The sequence below is a fragment of the Poecilia mexicana genome, unplaced genomic scaffold, assembly GCF_051168715.1.
Source record: "Poecilia mexicana isolate PSO_F unplaced genomic scaffold, ASM5116871v1 scaffold_10, whole genome shotgun sequence".
NCBI lineage: Eukaryota > Metazoa > Chordata > Actinopteri > Cyprinodontiformes > Poeciliidae > Poecilia > Poecilia mexicana.
Window position 1 is genome coordinate 32660806 of NW_028263379.1, and position 15594 is coordinate 32676399.

Sequence of the window (15594 nt, forward strand, 5' to 3'; positions counted from 1 at the left end):
AGTTACCAGGAAGGCTGGGCATACTTCAGCAAATATGCTCTCTGTTATCTCTTAGAGCTTTCCACCTATGTCTGTCATGGAACATTCTGGATTCAGAAATGTTGGCAGACTTTAGAAATGATCTCCGTTCTCTTGAATATTCACCAAAACACATCTGTTTCTGTAACGCTTACTGCACTTACTGCGTGAAAGGCTAATATAGACAAATCCACAACCACTCATACTTCTGGAAGAGTTTGATTTGGAATTATTTTCATTCAATCAAGAATTTCATTTCTGATAGTGAATGAGACATTCATATTTCAAAAGATAAAAATGCCCACACACAAAGTTCACAGCTCTATATTTGTGGATTTCCTTGGAGATCAGATTTTGAGGGGAAAAGTTGAGCAAACATTTTTTTTGAAGAGCATGTCTAAGACATTTGAAAGAAAATGTGGCTTTGGAAACTGAGATACCCAAGCGCAATGCTGCTTGACACACAATTGACTGGTGTTTGTCAAAGCAGTCAGTCCAGGAGGGCCTTTCATTTTCAACAACGCTGATTGGATGTACCCCAAAGGGGAAAGATAAGAAAGACTGTGGATGTTATCATCTGCAGTGAGGCCAAGATGGTTTCCACTCTGAGTAGTAACATATGGTAAGATATATTTGGAGCTTGTACTATAAAAATAGGCAATTGATTCAGTTCTGGTCCCATAACCTTGCAAAAGACTAGCTAACTAGATTTTGCTAGCAAGCAAAATATTTTGCAGGGCTTATATCTGTCTAGATAACCAGATAGCTAATTAGCTAGAAAGGTAGCTACCCAGAAAGCTAGCTATGCAGTTAGTCTGGTAGCTGGCCAGAAAGCTAACCAGATAGCAGGATAGATAGATAGATATTTACATAGCTAGATAGCTAGCTAAATAGGATGTGGCAAGTATTCACAGGGGTTCACTTTTTCCACATTTTGTTGTTACAGTTTTACTCCAAATTGTATTAAATTAGTCTCTTTCTTCAAATTTCTTCACAACAATACCCAATACTGACAATACAGAAAAAAATTATTTGAGTTTTGCGAATACATTAAAAATAGAAAACCAAGAAATTGTGTTTACCTAAATATTCACAGCCTTTGCTAAATATTTTGATGAGTCACCTTTGCAAATCTAAAAAAAACAAAAATATCTTGCTTGAATAAAAATCAGAAATAAAGTGCTCTAATCTTGCCCTTCTCCTATAGCAGTCCTTGAAACCTCCACTTGTGTCGGTGGGGTTGAAGAGTTTGGCCCGAGCACTGAGCCATATGTTTCTGCCAGCATGAGTCCTTCATTCTGATCACATGAGAACTGCTTCCTCCCCATGCCAAACCCAAGCTGTACTCACAGTGAACATGCTCAGCACTGCATTTGCATTGATTGATTTGATGGAGAGAGAGTGAAGTGACCTAAAAAGCTCAAATGTCTTACCGTTTTACACTCGTTAAAAATCTCTGTTTCTGTCCTCAGAGAATCGGTTTCATTCACTGAGTGTCATTATAACAACTGTGAGCTTTCCATCTTCCACTATTGACAAAATAGACTTAAACTCCTGGGAACAAGTGATGAAGCCTTTATGAGAATTGTTTCTATTTAAAATGATCAGTTTCACTTGCCAGTCAAACTTATTAGTTGTATTTTACAGCCAAATATATGAAAACATAGCAAATGGTATATAAAATATTCCACATATACTGCTCAACAGTCAGTATGGATGCCAAGTTGGCTCTTATACTAACGTTAAATAATATGCAGATTTCAACAGTAGCCTTGATTTTGTTTTACATTTCATATGTCACCAAAGAAACTCCTTCTCTCTCAAACTACAACATCTCCAAATCTATTTGAGTAAAATGCTATTGAGCTGTTCTTAACGTATAATACCACTGGAGTCTAAGAGCAAATACATTTGGGCTTAATAATGTTGACTGAAACATTATGATGTTACTGCTATAGTGACTTGGTCCCCCCCTGTTGTTTTGCTAATGTTAGCATCCCATGTTTTTACATCACTGTCTTCATTCTGTCCTGCATCATCTTCTTCTGCTTTGTGTTTCTGCATAATCTGCAAACATCTGCTTGTTACACAAACACAATTTGAGGTTAAATATCACCTCCAATTTAAAATATTTAGCTTCAAACTAAATATTTAGTTATGAGCTAAACATATAGTTTTGAAGCTAAATATTTTTCTTTAGAAACTACAGTTAATTTTAGTTAAATATTTCATTTGGAAACTAAACATCTATATTGAAGCTTAGACATTGACAAATTAAAAAATAACATGGTAAAAATATGACAGGCTGCAGAACCCAAATTATTGCTGTGTAACAAACTAAGTATTTAGCAAATAGTTAAATATTTAGCTAATATGCAAATGTCTTTTCTTGATTCTACTGAACATCTTTTTTAAGTGAAAAACACAGAAAGGTAAAAATAGATGACTAGTGGGAAGTCTGATGAGTTCCATTTATCATTTATTTATTTTTTTTCAAATTACATTTTTTTTTAAACCAAACTTTTCAAAAATTTATATTTATTAAGTATGAACATCTTAACTATGTAGCTTATTTCCATCATAATCTAATTACTGTTTTTAACCAAAGTCCCACAGTGAGTCTGTTGTGAAGATGTCTATGCCCCTATTATAGATTTCTGCTGTTTTTGCGTATTGTTCACACTTTAATGAGATTCTCATTTTTAAATAAATTTTAAAACTTTACAACAATATCTGGTTTGATCTTTGTTTTATTTACAGTTGTGTTTTGTGCTATGGTTGATAACTGTACTGCTTAATCACTTGTTGTACATTAAGTAAACATATGTGTGAAGCTAATTACCACCGGCAGCATAAAAACACGATCCACACCAAGCCTGTTTAATGAGCTGCAAATGTTATGACAGGATTTCAAGTGAAACATGCAGCGCAAACGTCTCAGACTTTGCAAATAAAGGATGCGAAGAAAGTTCTGCATTAATAATAGTAATTCTAAGTTCCTACACATTGGTCAGGTAAAACTGCCAGAGTTCTCCTCCTTTATGGAAGGAAGAAGAAATAAATGTGGGGGAGAGAAAAAAAAACAAACTATGAACCTACAGAAACTTTATTCTGTCTGTTCAATTGTTTTATTAAGTCACAGTTCCAACTCAGCTCCTCCAGTAGCTGGAATTATGACCTGCAAAAGTAGCATACACTGATATTCTGAAAGACTTATTATTATTATTATTATTATTATTATTATTATTATTATTATTATTTAATAATAATGATTATTATTAGTATTTCTTTAGTTAGTTTTCTGATTAAGAAAGAACAAATGATTAGACTGAGCCAATGAAAAAGCGGAACCTACAAAGACATTTTTGATGACTACAGTGGCCCAGAAGGGTCAACAAAATACAAAGACAACAGAATAACATAACGGAAGTTATGCTAAAAGAGAAGTTATGAAAAACTTGCTGGCATAACTTTCGTTTTGGCGTTTGCTGCGTTTGCATTTTTTGATGACAAAGATGGATGGATTATGCGTTCATGTGCCACCAGAAAAAGCATAATTGCAAGAAAATTAAGGTATAAAAGAGCAAAAAATTATAATGAATCCCATCAATTTGTTTGCTGTTGGTAGGATCTCTGAGCTCAAGTCATTCTGATACAAAACCCCATCATTTTTATCTATGGGTCCCATTGGCACTCAATTCAAAGAGTTTGTTTCAGTTACATCAGTAAAGAGAAAAAAAAAACAATCCCAAACCAAACACTGCTGTATTATTAGTGGAATGCTGGCCGAGGGGGAGTATTGAGAGTTAACAAATGCTAAACAAACACAAGTTTGTGTAGATTGGCTCTTATGTTTCCTCATTATTGTAAGACCTAAACTCAATGTGTAATCATTTTACAGGCTTCGGGTAATCTCCAACGCCTGTGTCTTGTTCTCCAAAAACGACTGATTTCACCATGTCGAGCTGTCAGCGGAGCCTCACTGCGGTATTAGTGAGGTCCTCAGAGACGGCATCTTACAGTGATTGATTAAAACCCTCACAGCCGTTAACCTGGGTGATGAATTTCAGGAACACCAAGCATGCACACGCACACGCCCAACTGGCGCTCCGCTAATGGATGGCCGGTAATTCAGAGGAATAATCTGTCCGTGTTTCAGCCATATTGGCAGGTGAGAATGTCAGTGCCAATAAGTGATCAACAAACCTTATCGATGTGCAAGAGGTTGCGTGGTGCATTAGTCTGAAGTCTCTGAGGAAAGCAGAGGTGTTGACTTTTATTGGTCTTGCTGCAATCCCTGTATAATTTCTTCGTATCCCTCTAATGATCCGGGTTCATGTAGTCCCCTTTTCACCTGAGAGGTTTAATTTTACAACATTTTTCCTCCACCTCTTAACACATGAAAGTACTGGCAGGAGTCTCTTTGGGACTGAGGCAAATTAAACGTGTGTAGATAAACATACTATCTGAGGAAATGTTTGATTTTTAACCCAAAAAATCAGCAGGGAAAAGAAAGTACACCCATATTAATACTGTACATAAATACTGAGGAATTTAACTGTTTTATTCTTCATTGATGTTTGGATAATATTTGCCATTTTAGGGTTAGGGTTAGGGGTATGAGACATCATCATAACATTGTCTCGATTGTGTGTTTTGAACCTTTAGGCATTTGGGTTTTATTTGGAATTTTTTTTGTAAGAAAATGGAAAAATACCAAAGTTAAAAAAATACAACTCAAGATTTTTTACTGTAATGTGTAACATAATTTTCTTTTTAGAACTGATATTCTAAAACTGGTATCAAAAAAGTGATCATAGTCAGATGAAAAGTATTTTACATCGGATTATGATCACTTTTTCCTAAATAAAGCTTGACTTGATCCATTTTGTGGGCAGTGAACATGTTTTAGGGCATTTGGAAATTGTCCACTGGTGGATTCCCTCTGACCCCGGAGTGCAAGCAGACCAAAAGCTAATTCTGCCTGCATCCTGTCAACATTTATCTGGGTTACTCCAGTCACAGCCAGAATTCTTGGCAGCAGGACAAATTTTGGGTTTAACACACTCAGACATTTGAGTTTGCATTTGATGAATTTTCTCTCATGCTTTGAACACCAAGTACATGAACAGGAAGTTCATGAACCAGAGCCACTTTTTAACCTCACTGATTTGCATCACTCTTCAGTAATAGTCATTTGTGAATTATTTTCACAATATGGATTCTTCAAATTATTCTGTCTTCATTTCATTTGTTACGGTAAATCTCTCTTACATTGCTACTGTCTTAGCCAACCTTACTGCATAAAGAACATGGTTTGTTCCTTTATTTCCAACCAATTTTAATATAAGACAATTTTTTAGCAGTTCATGACTAATATTTTTGGACCCTCTGACAAACGTGGCAAGTCTGTTGTCATAAATGTTTGGAAAAGTCAGTCATTTCACTCTCAAATCCAACTAAATCCCAGAACTACAAAAGGATTTTTAATACTGACAGTATCATGCAGGGAGATCAAATTTGAATGTGCTTTCGGTATCTTATTAAATCTGATTCTCACTATACGGACGCCTCTTGTTTTGACTTCAAAACAATGTTTGTTGGATTAACTGAGAGCTACAAGTGTGACGTTAAGCGTTTCAACTTGAAGCTTTACAAACATGTGCCTCTCACTTCAATTAGAATTGTGTTTAAAACCCTCTTAAGACCAACCTGTCGGCGCCGACAGGATTCCGCATGTGTAATTCCCATTACCGTAATTTATGAACAGTTCAACATATCAAAAAAATTCCAAAAGTGCAGAAAAGCTGAGACATTGCGCTTTCAGGGCATATATGATATATTACGGTAGCCACCCGGGAAAGTTTGATATGAGCTTGACCAATCACAAGAAAGATTCTCCGTTGTGTCATATTTGTCACCCAACCTACTTTGTATCGTAACTCCTGAACAGTTGATCGCATTCAAAAAATTCAAAAAGTATTAGAAAGTGCATAAAATAAGCTTTCCAACGGTGTATCACATGTGCATGTTGCAGCAGATATTAGAGTAAATATTTTCGTTACGGAATTTCCCTGCGGAGCTCCGCGTTGTATCAGCGGAGTAGCGGTGCGAGAGAGAGAGAAAACGGCAGAGGACGAGTTGAAATCGCGCATAAAATTATGGAAATGTCTAAAAGAAAATCCACCAAACTGATAAAGGTTCAATGCCTTCAGACTGATGTCTGAAGGCAGTGAACATAAGAGACATATAACCAGCTTATGTAAAATATTTGTACAAGCTAACGTTAGTCATATGAATGCTGCACAGCTATTGGCTAACTGTTAGCTCCATCTTGATTCCTGCATAATTTGTGCAATAATTATTTATTATGCTGAAAATAAAATCGTGGTCTTCCAAAAATAATGTCCTAAGTAATATTTTTACCTAAAGTGATTTTGGCAAAATGGAAAAAAATAAAAATCACCAACACTTTTTTTTCTGCCAAAAGATGAATTGTGAAAACAACAACAAATCAGCCAAGTGAGGGATTGGTGACCTGTCCAGTGTGTCCCCTGCCTCTTGCTCCTGACCACTGGAGAAGGATACCAGGACCCTTTCAACCTGAAGTCTGATAGATAAAGTATGAATGGATCAAGAGTGAGATTCTGTCTGCAGCTGGAGAGGAACTGCTTTAGAGCCTACCACAAAAAATGAAAACGCCTGAAATAATTTAATAAAAAACAGGCATAAAAACTTGTAAATTGGAGGCCAGGCTTCACAGTTTTCTCTGCATTTATGTAATATAGTTGAAAGTTGAAATTGTTCATCTGAAATTGTTTGCCCCTGTAATCAGAAAGTTTTTGTTCAGTAATAAACCTGAAAATTTCAATTCCGATTTTTGTTTTTTTTGTCTTTAAACTGTTTATTCTCAATTTTTAATAGACAGAAATGTTAAATAACTATTGAATACTGGAAGCTGAGGTTGTTCTGGAAAAAAGAGCAAAAATTCAGACTCATTGCACATTTTTTGAGAATTTTACAGCCATAAAATCAGAAAAATACCAGGCGCCCCAGTTACAATTATGGTCTTAAGAGGGTTTTAAACTATGCTGATTGATAGACAAAAGCTACTGAAATACTTTGAAGAGCATTAACCCCCAATTTTGTTTTTGAACTTTGACAGAGTACTCAAAATAACTGAAATCCATTAGTCCTAACTGGCAGGAACGGAAAACAAAAAAGTAAAACAGATATATGCAAATATAAAAAGTGATTTTTCTATGAAGAATACAGAGTCAGAGGTTTTAGAAGCTTTTATGGGCCATACAATTAAGACCAAAGTTGTTCATATCCCTGATGGACTACTTCTTTTCATTCAATCAAGAGGTTGTTTCTGAAAGTGCACCAGATCTTTCCGAACATAATGCCGAAGAACTATCAACTTTGAATTAAAAATTCTTTTCACATACATTTTAAATTAAAACCGAATATATACCCTTCTTCCTCTACAAACCAGATCATGGCTGTGGGGCTGTGTTTGTATCAGCAATCCCGTCCACAATGAGATGTCACTCAACTGTAATGGAAAACTACGAGTGTTAGACAGACACAACCTGAATAAAACAGGGACGAATGAAAAACGGGGAAAGCTACTACAAGCCAAACTCCCCACACCAATGCAGGCAAATGCTGGAACATAAATTAACATTACCAAAAAATAAATAAAATAAAATACTGGACCATTAACATTACTCTTGATCTGAAGCCATTCAGTCACTGTTAGTTTTTTGTTGTTACTGCTGAATATGCTTCATAACAACTGTTGGTAGATGGCTGCAGTGTTTAAAACAATATTTGTATCTCCTAGTAGTCGATGTGTACCTCAACTCTGTGCACAGCAAATCCAGGAGACCCAAATGAACTCTGTCAGATTTGATTTCAACAGTTTTAAAGTTTCCATATGGGTCCACACACCAGAAAGTGTTAATTTAACTCTTTTTGGAGAGTTGGTACCTTAACTCTTATGAAGTGTCAAATATCAAATCTGCTGGAGTTAATCATTTAACACTTACTAACACTAATTCAGTGTTAGATCTTAATATTAACTTTCACAGAGTATTTTTTAACTTCATAAGAGTTATTTGTAATTAATATTAAATAGGTATTTTATTGTTTTGAACTTTTAAAAATTATTTGGAAAATAAACATTTAATATAGAGCCAATGATTTTCTCAAATGCATTTATTTCAAAATGTGCACCATAATTACAATATAATTATTGTAATATAAAAATATGGCGGTAAATGTCCTGGAATTGGTAACAATTGGGTGGGTTAGGATGCGCTGTAGCTCCACGCAACAAAGCTTACGGGAAATGACCTACACTGTAAACAACCATCCTCCACTGTGAAGAGAGAACTGCTGAGCTTCAACAACGTGGTTGTTAATGTTAATTCAATACCTGGAAGTGAGGCCAACACTGATTGAACCACTTCATTCACTTCCTTCACTATCATTGCTAAAACAACAGATAGTCTGCAATTATAGAACAGCATAGAAAATTGATGTCATCGTTCACAACTTTGCCTTCTGTTCTCTGTTTGGCCCAGTAGAAATTCTACCAGAAAAAAGTCAAACAGAATTGCATAGGATGACAATGATCAGTCCACCATAGAGTCTGAAAGTGCTAAACACACCAAGGTTGCTCTGTTAGTCTTACTTCACATTTTGACCAGTTTCCAACAGCATTCAGTTGTTGAACAATGACCACAATGTCCAATCATCTCCAGGGTCTGAGAAGAGGATATTAACCCCAAACATGTTTCATGATAGCTCCTGATATAAACTTAATCTACAAACCCAAACTGAATGTTTTTTTCCCGTAGATTGGAGCCACTTTCAACTCAGCAGGACATGGATCCAGGACAAGGTTAATTGCACAGATGGCCAACTCTTGGCTCTGTTTCCTTCTGATCCAGCTGCCACCCCTTAGATGGCGGTGATACCACCTGCTCAATGATCACCTCAGCACTGAGGACTCCATGCTTCTAACAGGAAGGAGCTTTTCACTTAAAAAGTATCAAAAAGAAGTTCACTTGTGTAAGCTGCCATCAAGTTTTTACAAAATGGATATTGTGTGAATCTATCTTATGTTACACTAATTCTACAGTAAGTGAGTCATATCTTCACCTTTGAGTAATATGTCTGACATATTTAATGCTTAGATTACAGGATAGTTTGCAGCAAGTTTCATCATCCTTCAATGAAGCTGCTTTGCACTTTATCCTAGATTTTGACTGGACACCAGTAAAAAGGAGGAGGACAGATAAATATTCTGTTTTATTTTTTATTTTTTGCTTATTATGTTTTTGATTTTCAATGAATAGGATGGTGTCCAAAAATGTTTTGAAAGTGAAAACTCCTCCGAGTTCCCCCCCCCCAGCTCCACCCAGTGACTCCTTGGCTCCTCCTAGTGACTTTCCTGAGCCCTCTGCCAGCCCACTTAGGCCCCAGCAACTCCGGTGCCCCCTCCCAAGGTCCCAGCAGCTCCGGTGCCCCCTTCCAAGGTCCCAGCAGCTCCGGCGCCACCTCCCAAGGCCCCGGCTCCTCCTCTGCCGATGCCCGCCGGACCCCACACTAGAGGCCCGCTTCCTGCGCCGCCGATGTTGCCCACCGGACCCACCTCCTGGGGTTCACCTCCTGTGTCATCACTGCCTGCAGGACCTCCCCCGAGCTCGTCCTTGGACTGCGTTCCTCCGTCACCGCCCTCCAAATCTTCCTCAGGGGGTCTGTCTCCTGCGCTGTTGCCGGCTCCCACACTATTTCACGGCAGGCCCTGCCCTGACTGTGCCTTTTGTTTGTTTGGACTGAGTTTTTTCTATTGTGTTTCCCCATGGACTCTTGCCCTCCCTCTGTCACCCCTCCGCCCACCCTGGTTGCGTTGTTTTTTGTTGTTTTGAACTTTTTCTGTTTGGACATCTTGGAGTCGCCCTTGAGGGGGTGGTACTGTAAGGTTTTGAGATTTCTGTGTGTTTATTTTTAGGTTTTGTTTCTTGTGAGTCTCTGTGCTGTCCTGTCTTCCCCCTTGATTGTTCCCAGCTGCCTGCGTTCTACCTTACCACCAACACCGCACTCCATGACAATTTAATTTATTTATATCTCTATAAAACAAATTCTTTTTTGTGCTCATACTATAAAACTGATTCTGAATGAAACAGAAATTGGTTTAACATTCCACAAAGCAAGCTATAATGTCTAACCGAGCTGCCATTTCACTCCTCTGTCCACTCAATAAGCGATTAGAACACAAGTTCTACAAGTAGAAATAATGCTGTGGATTTTCTCATGGCATATTTATTTGTGTCATGCTGTCAGAACCAATCATATCTTAGAAAGAAATGTTCTAAATAAAATAAAGTTAAACTGACAGAGTGCAGGAATCGCTTCCCCTCCAGGGAGAAGAACTGTATGCACACATAAGGCTGGTTGCCCTCGGGATTTGTTCTTGTCTTTTGCTTTTTGAAAACTGCTGACAGATTAATTTGGATTCTGAGATGTCTTTGGAGTCAATTAGGGTCTGAAAGTTATTACAACCTCTCTGAACGGAGTGCCTCATTGCTGTTTTCCCTGCATTTCAACTGTAAACGTTAATTCTGAAGCAGCTGTATGTTAAGGTAAAAACGTGATTACTGAGGAATCAGAAAGCCCTTAGCTCAGGGAGAAGGAGCTGACAGTGCACTGATATAGAGATAGATGATGTATTACTGAGGCGGACTGAGGAAAGAACAAGATGGACGCAGCAGAGGTGTATACTTAAGAAAATGGGCTCCATTAAGAGCTGGGCTGTACTGTTGGAAATAAACATTATAAGGCACAGTTAACCATGTTGGTTTGGTTCATGTTGTCTTGTAACAAGCTTGGCACTTCTATGACCTCCAAAAATCATTTAGTTGCCTTTGTTGATGTGGTGAATTATATTGTGAGGGAACACAAAAAAGAAAAAAGACTGACAAGTATTTTCCACTAACCATAGAATTGCACAAATTGAATTTAGAAAAATACATGCCATTGGTATACTTCTCAAAACTGCAGTGGGAACACTTTTGCGTCACGTCAACAACCAGATGTCACTACTGGCGAAAGCTGTGTCATTTGAATGTTTTGTATCCATAGCTCTAGTGTAAATTGGTGACTACTGCTTTACATGGAAATACCGCAACTGTGAAATTGTATTTTTATTCTGACATTAGCAGAATATAGACAAAGATTGAAATGGAAACGCAGCTATTGACTCTGTTCTTACAGTTTTCAGTGTGTGGTCGGCTCCATTTGTTTCCTAAACAAATTTCTTCCATCTGAATGTAAAATGATTATTTATATCTCGTTTACCAGTACGAGATATAAGCCAATATATCCAAGCCAATATTGCCATTAGCAACTGCTTTGTCTGGTTTGCAACCTAACAGCAAATGTCATCGCTCTTATGCTGAAATGAAAGTCCTTACCTCTTGATAAATGGATCATTATCTCATTCCCATACAGGCAGCAGGTCTGTTCCAGATCTGGCATGAAGTCTTCACAGCTGGCTGACTGCCTGGTAATATGACAGCACATTACACGTAGCCCATATATATTCAATGTTTATGCTCAACATATCCATCTCATATCAACAGGATGTTGTGTTTTCTTAAGTTTGAGTCACAAAGAAGTAGGTTTATATTTTTAAGTTCTCTTTGTTTTTTTTATCTGAGATTTGGAATACCAGTCTCTTCAATATAGCCCAGTACAATTAAGTGGCAGTATATACCTTGAACTGCTAGTCTAGTTATTGGGTAACAGACTGAGCAGCAGGGTCTAAAAGTTATTACAACCTCTCTGAACACAGAGCCTTATTACTGTAATATTCCTTAGCAATTGTCCTTGACAAAACATACAAGATTAGTATAGATTAAAGATTTCTGATAAGTAATTAATGCAACATTATGGTCTGTCCATCTGTGAGTCTACAGAACAATGTGACGACACACTGTAGCCATCAATCCAGAATTAGAAAGAAGACGAAGAAAAACCAGGAAGTGACAAGACACTTATGATTTAGAGAATGCTCAACAAAACCAAATGTGCTTCCTGGGCAGTTTTTGCTAATATTCTGAAGAAACGTCCAACTTTCACTTCACTACAGATATCTGCAGACTTTTACTGCAGTTGTTTTGTGTTTAACAGTATAAATATGCATGCCAATGTGAGAGAGATGAGTGAAGCTTTAAATGAATATGCAAACAGAAATGCTTGGAGGAAAAAATATTTATGTTGCTTTGAAGATGTGTTGAGTGAATAAATTCCAATATTTAATATTGGAAAAGTAGATGTCAGTAGAAGTTTTTACTGACATCTACTTTCAAGCAACATTTAATGATAATATTACATTATTTTTCTTGTTATACTTAATTACAGTAAGTTACTGATATGCTTTATTGAGCAGCATTCCAGTTGGTGATTTTGAGTGAGACACTCAGCTAAATTTGGCTTATGGTGCTGCTTCAACAAGTTGGTACCTTCACAAACCAACGTGCAGACGATTACTTATATGTGATATTTAAGCCCAAAACTTACACAAGTTTGACATGAGCAACGGAACACAAAAAAAGAATCAGGTCAGTGGCATACCTGAGACAAAGTCACACAGGTGGCTTCAGTGGATTTAATTACACAGACATAGAAACACCAAAAGGAGGAACAGACTTGGTTCATCACCAATTATTTCATTCCTTTGCTGTCAAAATGCTTTTGTTAGGTGCTGTCTTAAAAACCCTCATTTATTCCACTCTAGGAGATATGGAAAATGTATCAAGTTGTTAACACAACTTACCATTCTAAGTTTATATTTCACAAACTCACACGTTTAAGTTCAAAAACCTGCTTAAACTTGCAAGATTTCTTTGACTTTAAGAGTAGAAGTTATGACACAGAACTAAATGTGGCTCAAATGTTTCACACTTAACTATGATGATGAATATAGTGATTGTCCTAATATGGGTATGTTTGGAAGAAAATAATTTATAGATTGGAGCATTTTATTTTGTAGAGTATATGTGGTTCTTTTCTTTAAGCATCAGTCTACAAATATTTTAATACCAGCAAGGCAGACGGTGAGTTCAGAACGGAGGACTGGCTTTGTTCCTCCTCTGCCAGAGAAGCTCCAAAGGTTTCACTTAAAGCTGCACCTAAAAGCACAACCATGAGCCAATAAATCAATTGAATAGAACAGCAGGCATTCTGAGCTGTTCTCCTAAAAATATTTGTTTTCTCCAACTGGCATTACATAAGACGAGTCAGTGCTCTACCACTCAGCAGTATGGTGTGAGTTTTTCGTTGCAATAAAATTATTATTTTTTTTTATTAATCACTGTGGCTACAGTGTGAAAGTTATTTATATTACAATGTTTTTGAACAGTTCAACAGAAAAGTTAATCAGAAATGTATTGCAGCACAGGATAGCAGGAACTGGGAGCATTAAGTCAACTCCCCTGATTTTAATATTAGTGTAAGACTCGTGGGTGTCCAGCTAGTGTGATTCTCCTTTGTAGAATAATCCACAGAAAATAATTGAGCTCTTTCTCAGTGTCGAACATTTAATTTTTTTCCGCTACACCATCAGCTGTCATCGAACTCAGCTGACCGGCACTCAGCTGTTTCCGAACGTTCGTTCCTCTCCCCCATCCGGGGGGCCTTTCACAATAAAACATTTTACATTTCATAACTACAATTTTCACTCTTACATTAGTCTTTAATTTCTCACTAGATTTTCTTTCCTGTTCTTTGCCAGATGTTTATCTGCTTGAGTCATGTTGAGCATTTCCCCAGGGTTTGTGGCGCATTCTGGACATCTATATAAGAAGTTACATAGGGGAGCCTTCGTGTACCCATTGTGCTATGTTGCTGCCTGGTAATTCTATGTTCAAATCCATTTTGAAATACGAAATCCCTTATTAATGTGGCCTTATGCATTTGCTTGAAAAGAGCATTCACATAATGACCAAAACAATCCCAAATCTGAGAATCCTCTCACTGTCCACTGATGCTGTCCCAAGGGAATTGTTGAAAGCATGATAGAAGAAGTAAAAAATTGAGAAATATCTGCTGTAATGGCAGATGAAGTAAAGGATAGACACACTCTGCTGTCTGCTGTACGTTTCCATTATGCTCCATCTGAAGATAACATCAAGGAGAGATTTCTCTGCCTGAAAATCTAAACGGCTGTGAAGCAGAGGCAGTCAAATGAAACTGAACTGCTGCTTGGGTTGGCAGCATCTCACACCAGGAAGTTAACATGAGATGGTGACACACAGATGAATTGATTTGTTCAAGGGGAGCAACCTTGTTTAAGGGAAATAATTACATAGGCTGTGCATGTACATGACTCAAGATCTATAGGTATTTTTCAACCATTACCAAGCAGCATGGCTTGATTCTACATAGTTCCAGTGGTTTTCCATTACAATTGATTAAGAGTTGAAGCGGTTGCGATCATATAGTTGAATGATCCTAGAGTCTGAATTAACCCAATGTGATCAGTACACGACACAAACACAACCTGTTCGGTATACAGGTATGTATGTTGGGTATACAGGTATGTCCTTGAAAACTTCACTGTTGTGAGTTTTTACAAATGGATGATTGGATTATTGTAAGGGAGATGCATTTGTGACCCAACCAGTGACTCGACATGTTTTCAGCACAACTCGGCTGTTTTGGAACCTGAGTGAAGTATGTTCTAAAAAAGGAACTGGTACTACATAACCTTTGCAACCGAGTATCGTTGAGCCCAGCCTCACTGAGTAGGCTGGGCTAGAAGAAAAGGGCCATATAGTTCACCTACAGCTGAAAGACAGGTCCTGAAATCATGATCAGTCTGCTGTTTTCAGAAAACAAAATTGAGCAGGAACTTGTGTCTTTGTTTCTTACAGTAGAAAATGTGGAAAGATTAGATGCTGTCCAGCAAGACCACATACAGACACATGAGGATAAAAATATAATTAACTTTTTGAGTCGCTGTGAACACACATTGTGTTTGGCAACATAATTTTCTGCTACTAAGCTCATCTCCAGTCAGGTGAGTAAAACATGTCACCTAGGTAACCCTGCTATGGTTATAAAGCACCCTTTTGGGGTCAGAGTTCAAGCAGATGCTACTGTTCTGTTTGCACATAGATGAGTTTTTTTTTGTTTGTTTTTTTTTTGCTATGACTCATTGTTTTCCTGCTGAAACATGGATCATAGATAATTCTCTGTAGTAAACAAAAATCTAAAAAAAAATCTTGCCTAGTAGATTTCTATTGAAACAATGAGAAACCAGATAATCCAAACATCAGAAATGGAAAAAAAAAAGCATAATTTATTTTAATTTGTGCATCATTTTTGACTCATTGTTTACGGGAACAATCCACATACTCAACTGTGCTGGTCAGCGTAAAGGTGGATGTATTTCAAAGCACCATTGTCATGTATCACTAATACATGAAATTGGTGTTTTGAAATTTATTCACTACTGAACCTGGCTTCAAAAGTTATAGTTTCTGGTCTCCCAAAACCCTG

General features: G+C 37.2%; 1 pseudogene; it reads left to right on the top strand.

Annotated features, from left to right (window-relative positions):
- Positions 1–8293: 8293 nt before the first annotated feature.
- Positions 8294–15594, top strand: part of LOC148157536 (uncharacterized) — a 39952-nt pseudogene continuing 32651 nt past the window's right edge.